Source organism: Podarcis bocagei, assembly GCF_964188305.1.
Source record: "Podarcis bocagei genome assembly, chromosome: 5".
In the NCBI taxonomy this organism is placed as follows: Eukaryota; Metazoa; Chordata; class Lepidosauria; order Squamata; family Lacertidae; genus Podarcis; species Podarcis bocagei.
The window spans coordinates 3384574-3402291 of NC_138129.1; the positions used below are offsets into that span (position 1 = coordinate 3384574).

The 17718-nt window shown below is 47.2% G+C and overlaps 1 pseudogene across 1 annotated transcript; it reads left to right on the forward strand.

Moving 5' to 3' along the window:
• The first annotated feature begins 5222 nt into the window (after window positions 1-5222).
• On the forward strand, window positions 5223-5777 carry LOC308587336 (H/ACA ribonucleoprotein complex subunit 3 pseudogene; annotated as a pseudogene). Its single transcript has one exon. The product of its transcript is annotated as an H/ACA ribonucleoprotein complex subunit 3 pseudogene (transcript).
• The last annotated feature ends 11941 nt before the right edge of the window (window positions 5778-17718 follow it).

The window sequence follows — 17718 nt, forward strand, 5'->3', positions numbered from 1 at the left end:
GGTGCATCTCAGGGGTCCAGCCAGCCTGCTAAGGTATCAGGTTATGTGTGGCTAACCGAGAACCAGGATTGGTGGCCCACTTCACTCGTGCTCTGTCTGGAAACCCATCTCTTCCTCTCCTTCAAGACTGAGAGGCAGTGGGGTGCAGTGGTAAGAGTGTTGGACCAAGGAGACATGGGTTCTGTTCCTCACTTGGCCATGAAGCTCGTTGGGGGGACTTGGGCTGACTGCCGCCTCTTAGCCTAGCCTAACCTGTGAAGGGGGAAATGGGGAGAGCAAAAAAAACAAATGAATGAAAATCATATATGCCACTGTGAGTTCTTTGGAGGAAAGGTGGGATACAATTATAATGAAATAAGTTAAGATTCCTATCCATTGATGAGGGGCAGGCCTGAGCATTGCATCCCAGGATAATAATAATAATAATAATAATAATAATAATAATAATAATAATAATAATAATAATAATAATAATTTATACCCCGCCCATCTGGCTGGGTTTCCCCAGCCACTCTGGGCAGCTTCCAACAAAATACTAAAATACTATAACTTATTAAACATTAAAAGCTTCCCTAAACAGGGCTGCCTTCAGATGTCTTCTTAAAGTCTGATACAGATAGGTAGCCGTGTTGGTCTGCCATAGTCAAAATAAAAAAATTCCTTCCAGTAGCACCTTAAAGACCACTAAGTTAGTTCTTGGTATGAGCTTTCGTGTGCATGCACACTTCTTCAGACTTCTTAGTTGTTCTTCTCTTTGACATCTGGTGGGAGGGCCCCACCACATTGGGTGTATGGCCCAGTTTAGTCACAGATGAGGAACTTCAGACAGTACCTGGAATACTGTGTCCAATTCTGGGTGCCCCAATTTAGGAAGGATGTTGACAAGCTGGAAGGTGTGGAGAGGAGGGCGACCAAGATGGCCAAGGGTCTAGAAGCCAAGCCTGTTGAGGAACGGTTGAAGGATCTGGGTATGAATAAGAGGACACTGAGAAGAGATAGGATAGCCACCTTCAAATATCTGAAGGCCTGTCACACGTTCGAGGGAACAAGCTTGTTTTCTCCTGCTCTGGAGAGTAGGACTCAAAGCAATGGCTTCAAGTTGCAAGAAGGGAGACTCCGACTCAACATCAGGAATAATTTTCTGACAGTAAGAGCTGTTTGACAGTGAGAGAGTCTCTCTCAGGAGGTCGTGGACTTTCCTTCCTTGGAGGTTTCAAAGCAGAGGTTGAATAACCATCTGTCTTGGATGCTTTAGCTGAGATTCCACTGACAAAACAACAACAAACAAACCTCTGGTCACGTATGGACCTTATACATGAACTGACAAGAGAATGATCTGATCCACTGGGTCACTGCTTTGTCCGTTTGTTGAACTTTATGAGTTACTTCTGTTAAAATTTACAATTTGATATGATGAATAGTATACCTTGTTTATCTAAGAACGCAGCCGGTTACATCTCATGTGTTTATTGAGGATTATTCAGCTGAGATTCCTGCATTGCAAGGGTTTATATCATAGACTCACAGAATTACAGAAATGTAGAGTTAGAAGGGACCCCGAGGGTCATCTAGTCCAACCCCCTGCATTTTACATGACCCAAGTATATTTTTTGCCCTGCCCTAGGAAATGGAGGCAGTGAGAGATTTCGCTTTCTTGGGCTCCATGATCACTGCAAATGGTGACAGCAGCCACGAAATTAAAAGACGCCTGCTTCTTGGGAGAAAAGCAATGACAAACTTAGACAGCATCTTAAAAAGCAGAGGCATCACCTTGCCAACAAAAGGTCCATATAGTTAAAGCTATGGTTTTCCCAGTAGTGATGTATGGAAGTGAGAGCTGGAGCATAAAGAAGGCTGATCGCCAAAGAATTGATGCTTTTGAATTCTGGTGCTGGAGGAGACTCTTGAGAGTCCCATGGACTGCAACAAGATCAAACCTCTCCATTCTGAAGGATATCAGCCCTGAGTGCTCACTGGAAGGACTCTAAGACTTTGGCCACCTCATGAAAAGAGAAGACTCCCTGAAGTAAAATCTCCCACTGCCTCCATTTCTTCCCCTTCTATTTGCCAGGAGGTGATGGGCCCAGTGGCCATGATCTTCGTTTTTTGATGTTGAGCTTCAGACCCTATTTTGCGCTCTCCTCTTTCACCCTCATTAAGAGGTTCTTTAATTCCTCCTCACTTTCTGCCATCAAGATTGTGTCAATTCGTCACAACTTTCTGGTATTGGCAGTTAGGCATTGGAATAGGTGTGCTGTGTTGGAGGATTGGGTATGCGCCATCATCTACCCCTCCTCTTTTGGGTATTCTGTTAAAGGAATCCGGCGGTCGTGGATCCTGTCCGATGCCCTGCTGGTGGCTAGGGCCATGGCACGACCCCCGGTGACGTCATGGGGGAGCTTCCAGTTGTGTTTGCATCAACAAGCTCCTCCCACCACCCCCAGGTATGCCTCAGCCTGCACAGGGTCACTCTCCCCACCTGTGCCTCCTAGTCAGGGGCATTCAGAAGCTTTTCTGTCTCCAGCTTGGGAGGCAGAGAATAGATGTCAGGGATAGTAGCTCTTGATAGCCCTCGCCTCCTCCCTGAATTTGCCTAATCCTCTTGAAAAGTCATCCAAGTTGGTGCAATCACTGTGGCAGGGAGTTCCACAGTCTGTGCTGCATAAAGAAGTGCATCTTTTGATGTGTCCTGAATCTTCCAAAATTCAGCTGCATTGGATATCCATGAGTTCTGGCGTTGTGAAGAGAGAGAGAGAAGCTTTATGCACTTTCTCCATGCCATGTATAATTTCATAAATTTCTATCATGCTACATCTTTCTTACCTTCTCTGTGACATCCCAGCCTCTGGCTCTCTGGGAGAGACATTTGTTCGGTAAAGCCCTGAGCAATCTCATGGGCCGAGCAACAGAGCTGGGATCCCGCCTTTCGCAGAGGGGCAGCCGGCATGGCCAGCCAGCTGGAACAATTGACAGAACGGAGCCAGATGGAAGTAGGACTACAAAGGTAGTGGGGCTACCTTTGAAGGTGACTCAGAAACTACAACTAATCCACAATGCGGCAGCTAGACTGGTGACTGGGAGCGGCTGCCAAGACCATACAACACCAGTCCTGAAAGACCTACATTGGCTCCCAGTATGTTTCCGAGCACAATTCAAAGTGTTGGTGCTGACCTTTAAAGCCTTAAACGGCCTCGGTCCAGTATACCTGAAGGAGCGTCTCCACCCCCATCATTCTGCCCGGACGCTGAGGTCCAGCTCCAGGGGCCTTCTGGCGGTTCCCTCGCTGCAAGAAGCAAAGTTACAGGGAACCAGGCAGAGGGCCTTCTCGGTGGTGGCACCCGCCCTGTGGAACGCCCTCCCACCAGATGTCAAAGAAAACAACAACTACCAGACTTTTAGAAGACATCTGAAGGCAGCCCTGTCTAGGGAAGCTTTTAATGTTTAATAGGTTATTGTATTTTAAAAGTGGCTGCAGAAACCCAGCCAGATGGGCGGGGGATAAAATTATTATTATTATTATTATTATTATTAGGAAAGCTGGGGTGAGGAGGAGTCAGCTTAGGTTTAAAATCTAAGCGAATAAAATCACAAAGCAAACAGAATCTTCCAAAGGCAGCCAATTTTCAAGCTGATGTTTAGCAAACGAAACTGCAGGCAGGGAAATGCGCCCCCCCCCCAGCATTATTTTGATATGTGCTTCATGTCCCAGAGCGATCATCCAGTTAGCATCTTTCCCAGTCATGCATGCTGCATGGGAACTGCTGCAAAGGCCAAAAGAGCAAGACAAAAGGCACATTTTCATTCATTCGTTTAAATCGTTTGCCTCTCTATCTTGCCCAAAGAGACTTACAACCAAACACATTCCTTTTTTGTTTATATATCACCTGTTTCCTTCAAAGAGCTCAAGGGGCACAGATGGTTCTCCTTCTTCCCATATTATCCTCACGTCAACCCTGAGAGGTAGGTGAGGCTAGGAGCAAGGAACTGGCCCTGTGAGCTTCATGGCTGAGTGGGGATTCGAACCCTGCTCTCCAGGGCATGGTCCAGCACTCTAACCCAGGGGTCAGCTAACTTTTTCAGCAGGGGGCCAGTCCACTGTCCCTCAGAACTTGTGGGGGACTGGGTCAAACTATGGAAAGAAGGTTTGAGATTTACTGCATGTAATACATTAAAAGAAAACGTGATGAAGATGATGTATAGATGGTACATCACTCCAGTTAAGTTAGCAAAAATGTATAAAGTCAGTAATAAATGTTGGAAATGTAAAGAAAAAGAAGGATTATTTTATCATATGTGGTGAGAATGTAAAAAGGTGAAATGCTTCTGGGAGATGATATATAATGAGTTGAAAAAAATGTTGAAATACACTTTTATTAAAAAACCGGAAGCATTTCTTTTAGGTATTGTTGGAAATTATATAAACAGGAAAGATTGTAAGTTGTTTTTATATGCAGTAATAGCAGCAAGAATATTATTGGCCCAAAAATGGAAGCAAGAAGAACTACCATAGAAGAATGGAGGATGAAATTGATGGACTACGCAGAATTAGACAAGCTAACAGGAAGGATCCGAGACCGGCGGGACCAGAGGTTTACCGAAGACTGGACTAAATTTACTGAGTATCTGAAAAGTATTTGTGATGATCGGATTACGTTTGTAGGACCACAAGAAGTTCTGTGAGGAGTAATTTAAGAAAGATTGTAAAAATGGAAAGGGAGAAATGATCTGTTAGAAAAGGTAAAGGCATATTAAGTTAAGAATTGCAGGAGAAATAATCAAGATGGTAGGCTATCAGAGATGCTGAGGGAAGTCCAAACAAGGACATATGTATAATAATTTGTGTGGTATGTCTTAAAATTTTTGTATGCTAAAATTAATAAAAAATATTATTAAAAAAAAAGACCTTGTGGGGGGGCGGACTATTTTTTTTTGGGGGGGGGATGAACGAATTCCTATGCCCCACAAATAACCCAGAGATGCATTTTAAATAAGAGCACACATTCAGTCTTTCTCAACCTGTGGGTCCTCAGATGCTGTTGAACTACAACTCCCATCACCCATAGCTAGCAAGGCCAGAGCTCAGGGATGATGGGAGGGGTAGTCCAACAACATCTGGGGACCCACAGGTTGAGAACCGCTGACTCATGTAAAAAGACCAGGCAGGCCCCACAAATAACCCAGAGATGCATTTTAAATAAAAGGACACATTCTACTCGGGGTGGGGCTAATGCGCACGTGGGTTGTATGGACGCGCGTGTATATCGGGAGAAGCTCTTTTAATCCGTCTGCAGGTATAGTGCTAACGCTTTCATAACCCGCAGCAATGTTTCTGCAGTACTACCTCGATGAGCAAGGAAATAGGGTCTACACTCTCAAGAAGGTGGATCCCAATGGCCAGCCAACGTGTTCAGCCCATCCTGCCCGCTTTTCTCCAGATGACAAATATTCCCGACACAGGATCACCATCCAGAAACGCTTTGGAGTCTTGATGACCCAGCAGCCTCGGCTCGTTGTGTAAACTGCTTGCCAGCCGTTCTGGTAGGGACCTCTGCAGCCCATGGAGATGAGACAAGCTTCCAGCTCCAAAGCAGCCTCGAAGATGTCGACACAGAAAACAAAAGTACCAGATCTGCATTTCTTCATTCCACTTTATCACTCGGACTTCTAGAGAGCCACTAATGATGTGCGAGGAAACTCCTGCAATCTTCAAATGAGCTTGAATTCCTTCAGTTGCACCTGCTTGCCCCCTTGATTCTGGAAATAAAGCAAATGAAATATTTCATTTTATTCCTTTAACATAAAAAAAGGGGGGGGGAAGGACACATTCTACTCGTGTAAAAACATGCTGATTCCCGGACCATCCATGGGCCGGACTGAGAAGGCGATTGGCCTGGATCCGGCCCCTGGGCCTTAGTTTGCCTACCCATGCTCTAACCATTACACCACCATTACACTGGTTCTCATGCTGGCACAGACACAGACAACAGCAATTTTATGGCTGAGGGGGAACCAGCATCCTGCTGTCTGTCTGTTTCTTGTTTATTATTCCATGCCCGAATGGCAACGCACTGTGCATGCCAAAAGGTGAGTATCTGAATCCCTCACCGCAAACATGAATTGTCGCTTGGCTACACCAATCCTCAACCCAGGGCGATGGGAAGGGCCATAGCTTTGTGGCAGAAAGACTCTGGCTCATTCGACAAGGGCATCTCCAGACTGGACTTAGAATAACCTCTGCCTGTGATCCCAGAGAGATGCTGCCAGCCAGTGTCTGCAGTATGGAGTCTCACCACAAGACAGCTCCATATGTTGTTCCTAAGCTGACGCAGAGGATAGCTCGACTCTGAAATAATTTTTTTTAAAAAAGATTTTATTTATACCCCGCCCTCCCCACCCAGAGCTGGGCTCAGGGCGGCTAACACCAGTAAAATTACAGTAAAAACATAATAGGGGGGGAAAAACCAATTTAAAATACAGGTTAAAATGCAATTTAAAATGCAGCCTCATTTTAAAAGTAGCCCATAGATCAAAACCATAAGGGGAGGGAAACATAAGGGTCAGACTGAGTCCAAACCAAAGGCCAGGCGGAACAGCTCTGTCTTGCAGGCTTTGCGGAAAGATGTCAAGTCCTGCAGGGCCCCAGTCTCTTGTGACAGAGCATTCCACCAAGTTGGGGCCAGTACAGAAAAGGCCCTGGCCCTAGTTGAGACCAGTCTAACCACCTTGCGACCTTGGTACTTCCCAGAGTCTTTTTTAGGAGAGAGGATTTTGGCCGATGGATTTTCTGCGAGGGTTTGGCAGCGTCTCCACGAGGCAGGTGAAGTTGAACTGAGGAAGGTGAGGCAGGACAATCTCTCCCCTGGTATGGCAGTCTGACCAGCAGATATTAGCAGGTGACAATGCTAATTTCTTCCGTGCTGCGGAAAGTTTCACCAGCTCCTTTCTGTGAATCGGAGGTGCAAGAGCAAGCCAGACTGTTCGTCTTCTGGTAGGCTGGCAATCCTACCTCCAAAAATTTGGGGGTGGGGGATAGAGTCCTGTGCCCAAAGCCCCCTGCCCTGAGTCATAGCTTTTTCCAGTGCAGAAAATTTATTTATTTATTTCCAAATTTTCTTATTCATTTTATAACACAAATAAAAAACACAAACAGCAAAGACAAACAATACAAACAAATTATTGTCATAGCCTTATTTTTCTAAATATTGTTAAGTGGGCCTCCCCAAGTCCCACCTATCTGATTTTCATTTTTCTTCATCTTTAGCAGTTTACATATATCATAATTTCTAACCATATTTTTCCCCCCACACTTAAAATAACTTCACATTTTATCACTTACAAATAATACTATTTTAAAACACACTATCTTCTACTTCTAACCCTACAGCCTATATCCACTTCCAAAGCTATTCTAAGGTTTAAATATTAACATATTTTTAAAAAAATATTCCTTAAACTTCTTCCAATCTTCTTCCACCGTCTCTTCTCTCTGGTCTTGGAGTCTCCCGGTCAGTTTGGCAAGTTCCATATAGTCCATCATCTTCATCTGCCATTCTTCGATAGTTGGTAAATCTTGTTTCTTCCAATTCTTCACTAACAATATTCTCGCAGCTGTTGTGGCATACAGAAAAAAGTAACATCCTTTTTGGGGATTTCACCCCCCAGCGCAGAAAATTGAAAGACTTCAGTGCCTCTGTTGGCACCTGCTACCTCTCAAGCAACCTGTGAGATGTATATACAAATCTATCTTAGACTGACCTGAACTTCTCGCTTGCCCTCAAGCATCCCAGCAGATCAGAAGTTACGGTAAGTACCACGGACTCATAGAATCATAGAATTGTAGCCAAAGCATACATGGCAGGTAACTGTGTTCTTTTATTTTATTTATAAAGGCCGTTATAAAGCGTCACAAGCTGGTATGCAAGTTTAAAAGGTTTCGAAAAAGCAGGAAAATCACAATGCACTAATGTAAAGCCCAAAGGCACCATTTAATAACACCAGAAAAGGCTTGTGTGCACAAGTATGGGTTTTTTTTAAAAAATTATTTTTTAATTAATGATTTATTTACGTTATCAAGCAAACAAATGAACAAAGAAAAGTACATGTAGCATCTTGATTTTCAGTTTGTAGATTCTTTTTCACAGTTTGCTTATATTCCATATGAGACATATTTGTCATAGACATTGGGGGGAAAGAGAGGGAGGGAGGGAAGGAGATGGGGAGGATAATGATCTTTCGACCTATTGCATAGTGTTTGTGCTGTGTTTTTGTGTCAGCATCATGTGGGTACGTCCTTTATTAAAATATTTATTTTTATTGGCAAGAGATTGGAAGGTACAAGCTTGCTTGGTTGTGTTCAGTTGGTTGCAGTGTGGTTGGTTGGTTGGTTTGTGTGATGGGGGAGGCACAAGTATGTTTTTAACCAGTGCTGACAGTTTCTTAGATTCCATCGGAGGGGCCGCCGCAAAGAAGGCCCCGCCCCTGGTTGCAGGCACATCCAGTAGGGCATCTGTAGCGGAGCATCGTGTTGGGATATGGCAACAGGGAGATCCGCTCATCTCATAGAGAGAGAGGCCCATCTCTTGGAAGATTCAGGATAGAAAAAAAGGAAGTCTTTCTTCCCACAGCACAGAGTTAAACGGTGGAACTCACTGCCACAGGAGGCAGGGATGGCCACCAACCTGAATGACTTTAAAAGAGGATTGGACAAATTCATGGAGGAGGAGAGGAGAACTGATGGCTACTATACCAGCTGCACTGGCTCCCGGTGGAGTACAGGATCAGGTTTAAGGTGCTGGTTTTAACCTTTAAAGCCCTATACGGCCTAGGACCCTCGTACCTACGGGACCGCCTCTCCTGGTATGTCCCACGGAGGACCTTATGGTCTTCAAATATAAACATCTTGGAGATCCTGGGCCACAGGGAGGTTAGGCTGGCCTCAACCAGAGCCAGGGCTTTTTCGGCCGTGGCCCCGATCTGGTGGAACGCTCTGTCCCAAGAGACCAGGGCCCTGCGGGACTTGACATCTTTCTGCAGGGCCTGCAAGACAGAGCTGTTCCACCAGGCCTTTGGCCAAGGCACAGTCTGACCCCTTCCTTTGGCAATCCTCACAGAACTCTAGCCCAATGGTTGCCATTAATTTGATTCTGAGTTGATTTTAGAATGAATTGATTTTAGAATGTTGTGTTACTTTTATTGTTGTTAGCTGCTCTGAGCCAACTTTGGCTGGGGAGGGCGGGATATAAATATTATTATTATTATTATTATTATTATTATTATTAGCCAGGATGGCTCTGCTCTGCCGCCTCAGCTGGGAGGCAGTGATGCTTCTGGATCCCAGTTTCTGGAAACCACAGCAGGGGAGAGTTGGTCTTGTTCTTGGATCCTGCTTGCGGGTTTCCCACTGGCATCTGCTTGGCTACTGTGAGACCAGGATGCGGGCCTAGATGGGCCATTGGCCGCATCCAGCTGGGTTCTCAGCTTCCATAATCATCATGGCGCTGCGTTGGCTTAGGGCAAAAGCCAGGGCAAGTTATCTCAACCCAAAATCTGGCATCCGTCTTAACTTCCAGCTCTTCTCAGATAATGACAGTCCCACCTAGGCAAAGCAGACGGGCAGGGCAACTTCTGTTTCCTGAGAGAAACGCTTGGCCTTGGGTGGTTCCTTTTGAAATGGGAGGCGAACTGGGTGCTCGCTTTTTCTCCCATTCCTTCCCCATTCCTTTGGCTGCCTTCCCGCAGCCAAACTCCAAACACACCTGGAGCTTTGCTGGCTGAAGCAGCAGGTAGTAGAAGAAAAGGGTCAGCAACAAAGGAGTAGGTAGATGATGTTATAGAGGCCTCCTCTCCTCCCAGTTCAAGGGTGGATTCAAAGGCCCGGGAGGAACCGCCAAGCCATTGCCTGCCCATCCTGGCACCCAAAGAAAGCAGCGGCAACCAGGGGCGTGGGGGTGTGTGTGTCGCCCCAGGTTCCATCATGCAGGGGGTGACAAATTATCAAGGAACAATTACTGCCCTACTAGGGCGGTTCATTAAAAAAAACTTTTTTTAAAAAAAAAATGCCTGCTCCAAAGGTCTTCTCTTGCTACACTAGGGATTATATAGCTATATGTGAAATTTCATGCCTATCAGTTAATATCTTGACCCTCCTCCACGAAAATAGCTGTTTACTTGGCCGTTTTCCTATGTCGTGAAGGCTGAAATTTCAACAAAGCACATGCCTTGAGACCTGCGGGCAGTATACAAAATTTAACAGCAGCAGCAGCAACAAAGCAACAACAACAACTGCTGGATCTTAAGTAGCAATCTGAGCAACGGAAAGGAGCAGGCAAAGCTTTTCATGACATGGCAACATTTATTTCACCTGCTAACAGCTGCTGACCAAGCTGCTTTCGGCAGGAAATGTAACGAGTAAAAAAAAAAGTTGGCAACCTTACTTTTGGGTAATGTGATGAATATAGGGGTTGCTCGTGCGTAAGTTGCCACCACTCCTGGCTAAGTTGCCTTGTTAAACCTTTTCTGTCTGGACAGCCCTTCACTTCGTGGCTGCCTCAGTCGCTAGCAGAATCCGTCAGTGGGCGTTTCTTAAACCTTTTCCAGCATAAAAGCTGTTTGACGCCAAGTCTCCTCCTACTCTCCCTGCGCGGAAGTCTTCTGCGCAGGGAGGGTGTGGGTAGCGGAGGACCCGTGCTCTCCCCGCTGGTGTCCAGCGAAGAGTCCTGGAGCCCTCTCGCCGATTCCCCCATCTGCCCCCCTTTATCCCTGGTGTTGCACTGATTTCCTTCCCCAGCTGATGAGCTGCCTCTCTCCCTGCTGGGTCCCTCTCCAGCATCACTTGGGAGCCTTCCCTCCGCCTCTGGCTCCGATGTCAGTTCCCTAACAGGTAACTATGTTTTCCTTTCTTCGCTTTCCACTAATGAAGAAGAAGAAGAGTTTGGATTTGATATCCCGCTTTCTCACTACCTAAAGGAGTCTCAAAGCGGCTAACATTCTCCTTTCCCTTCCTCCCCCACAACAAACACTCTGTGAGGTGAGTGGGGCTGAGAGACTTCAGAGAAGTGTGACTGGCCCAAGGTCACCCAGCAGCTGCAGGTGGAGGAGCGGGGAAGCGAACCCGGTTCACCAGATTGCGAGTCTACAGCTCTTAACCACTACACCACACTGACAGTAGGAACCCAAGTGCCTTGCAAATGCGTGCAGGGAGCAAAGTAGTTCTGGGAAGCATCAGAAGAGAAGGGTGCCCAGCGATCATTTCGTGCATAGCTATTTTAAGACTTTTACGGTATTCTGTAAAGCTTTGTTCGGTCCATGTTTCATCATTCCACGTGACATCATTTTAAAGAGTTTGCTGCTACAAACGATACCATCTTCATAGCCATTTGCTCCCAGTGGCCCACAATTTCTAACTGGTGGACTGAGCCCAAGATCAGTTTCCATCCCTCTGATCCGAGGGCCAATACTCATGCCCTTCAGAGGACATGCTAACAGGGGCTTCTGGGAATTGTAGTGCTCAACATCTGGAGAGCACTAAATTGGTGAAGACTGGCCTACATGACAATCTCACGCAGGTGGACATTCTGATGAAAGAGTACACAAATTCTGAACGATGCTGTGTTTGTCTTCGAGGCACCTCACAAATTCGGCTGATTATTTTTTGCTTCAGCAAACCAACACAGCTGCTTTCCAGAATCTTTCTCATCTGAGGTCAAAACCCTGAATAGCAGCATTTAAGAGCCAGCAAGCCAAACTTGGATCTTTCCTATCAATGAACAGTAACACAGCATGACCCTTTTGCCTGCCTGAGACAGAACTTGATGGTTTCATCATGAGGATTTGCATTTCTCTGTTTGCTTGGGCAATTTGTTTGCAATTCACACATGAAAATGGAGACTAGCTTATAACATACCTAACTTATAACACACCTAATCTTCCAAGGATGCATGTCTGAGCCCCAGTCTTCGCACCCCACTAAACATTGGAGAAGACAGAATCACAGAAGTTCAGAGTCAGAAGGGACCCGAGGGTCATCTAGTCCAACCCTCCACAATGCAAGAATCTCAACTTAAGCATCCATGACACGTAGCCACCCAACCTCTGCTTGAAAATTTCAAATGAAGGAGAGAGCCCTCCACTTCCTGAGGGAGATGATTCCGCTGTCAAACAAATCTCTACTCACTGACTTTGCAAATGCCTGGCCTGCAGTTTTGAAAGCCAAGAGGGTGTTTTGTCGTGTGATCTGTATTCAACCATTGCTATTGGGTGAAATTTTAGGCCAAGCATGACACAATTCCTTGGGGAGCCAGTGTGGAGTAGTGGTTAAGAGCAGTAGACTCGTAATCTGGGGAACCGGGTTCGATTCCCCGCTCCTCCACATGCAGCTGCTGGGTGACCTGGGGCCAGTCACACTTCTCTGAAGTCTCTCAGCCCCACTCACCTCACAGAGTGTTTGTTGTGGGGGAGGAAGGGAAAGGAGATTGTTAGCCGCTTTGAGACTCCTTCGGGTAGTGATAAAGCGGGATATCAAATCCAAACTCCTCCTCTTCTTCTTCTTGGTTGTATTCACGTGTATGCAGACCCTATTTCCCAGGGACATCCCTGATTTAGAGAAGCCGTCCCGGTTTCTGATCCGCTCCCAGAATGTCTCACTTTTTCTTAGGATGTCCGTGTTTTCACTGAAGAAATGTTGGAGGCTATGGAGTTATCTGAAGGCAATCCTGTATAGGGAAGAGGTTTTTTTAAAATGTTTAATTATGTTTTTATATATGTTGGAAGCTGCCCAGAGGGGCTGGGGCAACCCAGCGAGATGTGTGGGGTATAAATAGTAAAATTATCATTATGGAATGGGACGTCCCTATTTTCATCAGACAAATGTTGGAGGGCGTGTGCATTAAAGAAAGGCAAGACAAGTTCATAGTGAGCCAGAGATCTGACTCCTTGAGGGACTCAGAGGGCGACTGCTTAGCCTGGGAAGATCCTTCCAGGAGACATTTACACATGCAAATAGTTAAGAAGGGAAAGGAAACAAGGGACAAGGGTTCTTGGTGAACATCAAGGCTGCCAGACTCAAAAGAAAGCAATCTGTCACAATTAAGATATTTGTCACTAAAAGGAACTGTATGACGCCTCCTGCTGACATCACTGTGGAAATAAGCAGCCTTGGCTTTACCGGGGGAAGCAAAGCAAAGCTCCTTCCTGTGACAAAATCTGTAGCATTTTTAAAAATCCAGGTGGCGATTAGATCCCGAAATGAGAGCCTCGCCCCATTAAGAGTTCAGCTTCACAGCAGAAATGCACAACCCCTTCTTGGTCCCCATGGAAGCGTCCAAGCAGCATCTCGGCTCCTACAAAGCTCATATTAAATGCCCACGTTTGTTTATAAGTCATAGAATGATAGAATCGTAGAACTAGTCCAACCCTCTACAACGCAGGAATGCCTCCACGGAAAGCAGTTAAGGCCCCTTTGCAGAATTCTGGATGAAATTCCCCATAAGGAAAGCGAAAACGAGGTGTGATAAACTTCAAGGGTTATATAATTCTAAGTGGTTTTGACCAAAGAATGGAATTAAAATTACTCATTGTTTAAACGTCTCAGTAAACACACAGAGACTGCATGAGTGATACAGCAGGTCTAATCTTTCACTGGGTTGTTGGAAGGAGACCATGGCTGGAGACCATGGAGGAGGGAGCCTTTGGGGCTAAAGGCAAACCTCTGGAGAGTTACAGCGTCTGCTGTGCTGTGGCTGTACAGTCATACCTCATGTTACGTTTGCTTCATGTTACGTTTTTTCAGGTTGCGTTCCGCGGCAACCCGGAAGTCCCAGAAAGGGTTACTTCTGGGTTTTGCCGCTCGCGCATGCACAGAAGTGCTAAATTGTGCTTCACACATGCTCACAAGCGCCAAATTGCACACCTGAGCAGATACAGCGCTTCAGGTTGCGGGCTTTTCATGTTGCTAACGGACCTCTGGAACAGATCCCGTTCGCAACCAGAGGTACCATGGTAGTGAATTGGGTATGTAAGACAGAGAGAAGTATATTATGGGAACAAAGTGGGATAATAATTATAAAGCACCTAACATTAGGAAACATACTAAGAAGAGTTTGGATTTGATATCCCGCTTTCTCACTACCCGAAGGAGTCTCAAAGCGGCTAACATTATCCTTTCCCTTCCTCCCCCACAAGAAACACGCTGTGAGGTGAGTGGGGCTGAGAGACTTCAGAGAAATGTGACTGGCCCAAGGTCACCCAGCAGCTGCAGGTGGAGGAGCGGAGACGCGAACCCGGTTCACCAGATTGAGACTACCGCTCTTAACCACGACACCACACTGGCTCTCCCTAAATGAACATACTCCTTCCTTGGAGGTTTTTAAGCAGAGGTTGGATAGTCATCTGTCATGGATGCTTGAGCTGAGATTCCTGCATTGCAGGAGTCCAGGTTGTCAACATCCTTCTTAAATTGTGGTGCCCAGAACTGGACAGAATATTCAATGTGTGGTCTGACCAAGGCAGAACAAAGTGGGACTATAGGACTTCCCTTGGTCGGGACACTTTATTTCTGCTGATACAACCTAGAATAGCATTAGCATTTTTTGCTGCTGCATCACACTGCTGACTCATGTTAAGCTTGTGGTCTACTAAGCCCTCTAGATCCTTTTCACATGTACTACTGGCAAAGCCACGTGTCGCCCATCTTATATTTGTGCAGCTGGTTCTTCCTGCTTAAGTGCCGTGGGGATTAAATGAGGAGGGGGAAGAACCGCGCCTGCTGCCTTGACCTCCCTGGAACTTAAGGTGGTATTATTATTATTGTTTATTAATTTATATAGAAATGCAATACATAAACTGGGAAGGTCCAACTCAGATCTTGCCATTTGAAATGCTCCGCATTCCCTGCTGCTCAAGACAGTTTGCCCATGATAAGAACACATCTGTTGGATTTTTATTTTTTATTTAACATAATTGTTACAAAATATAACCAAACACTGCAAATACATACACACATATACACTTCAAATAAGCACATATACATGAAAAAGGAACAAAAGAGAAAAGAAGAAAAGAGAAAAGAAGAAGGAGAAAAGAGAGAAGTTGGAAGAATTTCTTCCAAATTTATTCTACAAATATCTCAATATGAAAATAATAATAACATTTCATTGATTGACTTCCATCGCTTACACATCTGTTGGATTTTTAAGGGGAAATGAAACTCATTTTAAGAGGACTGATTTTAAGAGGGGGTGGGGGTCCTCTTTAAATTTCTAGACCTGGGGGGAGAGGATTTGCACTTGAGCAGTGCGATCCTGTACATGTCTTCCCTATTGTTTTCAAAGGCGTGTGCAGAGGATTGCAAACTTTGAAATGAGCCCGCTACACCCAGAGAAAGTTGAAAGGGAGGTGTAGGAGAAGTGGGGAAACCCGCTGAATGGGAATAGTAGAGCATAGGGAGTGGTGCTTTTTGAAGGGCAGTCCATATCTCCATCATTTGCCTTGTGGGGCTGGGTATGGGGGGCCTGGTTTGCCTTGGGGCCCAGAATACTCTCTCGGAGCCTGGCCTGGCCTCCAGGCAATTTCCTACTGCAGGGCTGGCCACAGGACAGTGATGTATCTGTCTGCCTGCTTGGAAAGGGAAGTTAAATGGAGAAGAGGTGGGTGGAGGAAAGGCCTTTGGCCAGTTTACTAAACCATTTAGCAGTGGCCATTATTATCTTGGAGGAAGGGAGGGGTTGCAGACCGAAAGCCGTAGCTCCTCCAGTGGGTCACAGCTGTTCAGTTCCAGAAGTATTGAGAATAGCCTTGAGATCTGCAGGTATAGGAAGAAGAAGAAGAGTTTGGATTTGATATCCCGCTTTATCACTACCCTAAGGAGTCTCAAAGCGGCTAACAATCTCCTTTCCCTTCCTCCCCCACAACAAACACTCTGTGTGGTGAGTGGGGCCGAGAGACTTCAGAGAAGTGTGACCAGCGCAAGGTCACCCAGCAGCTGCATGGGGAGGAACGGGGAAGCGAACCCGGTTCACCAGATTACGAGTCCACCACTCTTAACCACTACACCACACTGGCTGTTGGGGTTATACACATTTTATTAATTAATAATAATAATACTAATAATAGAAGTGAGCAGTAAAGCACCTCACAACCCTTTATGTCCTTGCTCTGTTTCCCCAACCCTCCAATTCCAAATTCACTAGTGAGGAAAATGTACTCTGCACATGCACAGAGTGTGTGTATGAACTTAACAACCCTTAGCTTTATACTTTAAAGTGATTATTTTGTTAACGTTATTAATGTTGTTTTATAGATTATAAATGCTGCATTGATTTGTTAATCATATGAGTTTTGCTGTGACTGTGACATTTAGCTTATTTTTATTGCTGTTTTATTAATGGTTTTTTATATATTGTAATTGCTTTATTGATTTGTTAGTTACTTTTTATTATTTATGCTGAATTTAGAATCAAAAAATCATGTATGTTCTGGTATTGCTATTTATTGTTTGTAAGCCCGTTTGAGACTCATTTGAATGAAAAGTGGCGTGGAAATTCAGTAAATCTAATTGGAGAGCCACTGACAAGGTGATGATGAAAAAAACCACATGGTTTTCAACCGGGCTTGCTCCCTGGTAATTATGCACAGGATCGCACCGCAACCAAAGTACCGTATTCACAATCCCAAAATCAATGTTGAGCGGCGTTCTGCACAAATTCAAGGGCACTGTGTCTTTTAATCCGTCACGCGTTGAGAAGTGGGCCCCTAACCCTTTCCCTCTCTCCCCACTCTGCACATGCTCAGACACCCCTCTTTTCTCCTTTCCCACGTGCTGGGGCGACGCCACGCCCCCTGCCTCCTAGTCAGCGGCGAGGGCATTCTGCACATGCTCGTCGGCACCGGTCGCCAATGAGGTCAGCGCGAAGCTGCCGCAGGTCTCTAACCTCGGCCGGGAAAGCGGCGCACCTGCCTGCGACCCAGCAGCGCCCTCGGGGCGGCGTCTGCCGGCTCGTCCGGGTCCGCCTCCCCGCCGCCCAGCTGCGCGCCCGGGCGGGCCCGCTTGGCAGCGTGTCCGGCTCTTTCCCGGGCGCCCTCCTCCCGGCTCGCCAGGCCCGGAGCGCCCCCTGTGGCCGCCTGGCTGCCCCCGGGGCGCCCCTCCCTCCCTCCCTCGCCGCCCGCCTGCCTCCTTCCCCGGCCGCCTCGTCGCCGGCCAGCCGCGCCGTCCTTGCCCCGGCTCCGCATCGCGTCCTTGGCCCGCCGGCGCGCCCCGCCCCGTCCCTCGCCGGCCAGCAGAAGCAGCAGCAGCAGCAGCGCCGGCGGCGGCAGCCCGTCGTTGCGCGCGGCGCCCCGGGCGAGGACGAGCCGAGGCGGCGGCTCTAACAGGTGGGATCCCGCGGCGAGGGGGCGGAGGAGCCAGCGGGCGGGGGCAAGGAGGAAGGAGCGGCCAGACCCAGCCCCAGCCGCCGACACCGACGCCGCCTGCCAGGCGAGCTGGTGCCCGCGCCACACCAGCGCCTGCTGCCGCCCCAGCTCGCCGGTGCCTTGCCAGCGCCGCCGCTGTCCCGCCCGCCCCCGTCCGTCCCGCCCGCCCGCCGCCGCGTCGCCGGCCTCACCCGCCCGCCCGCCCTCGGGGCTCCTCCTTCCGCGCTCGCCTTGGCCACGCCACGCCAGGCAGGGCGCCGCGCTCGGCGCTCGCTCGCGCTCTCCGCCCGGGACAGGGGCTGCTCCGCCGCCGCG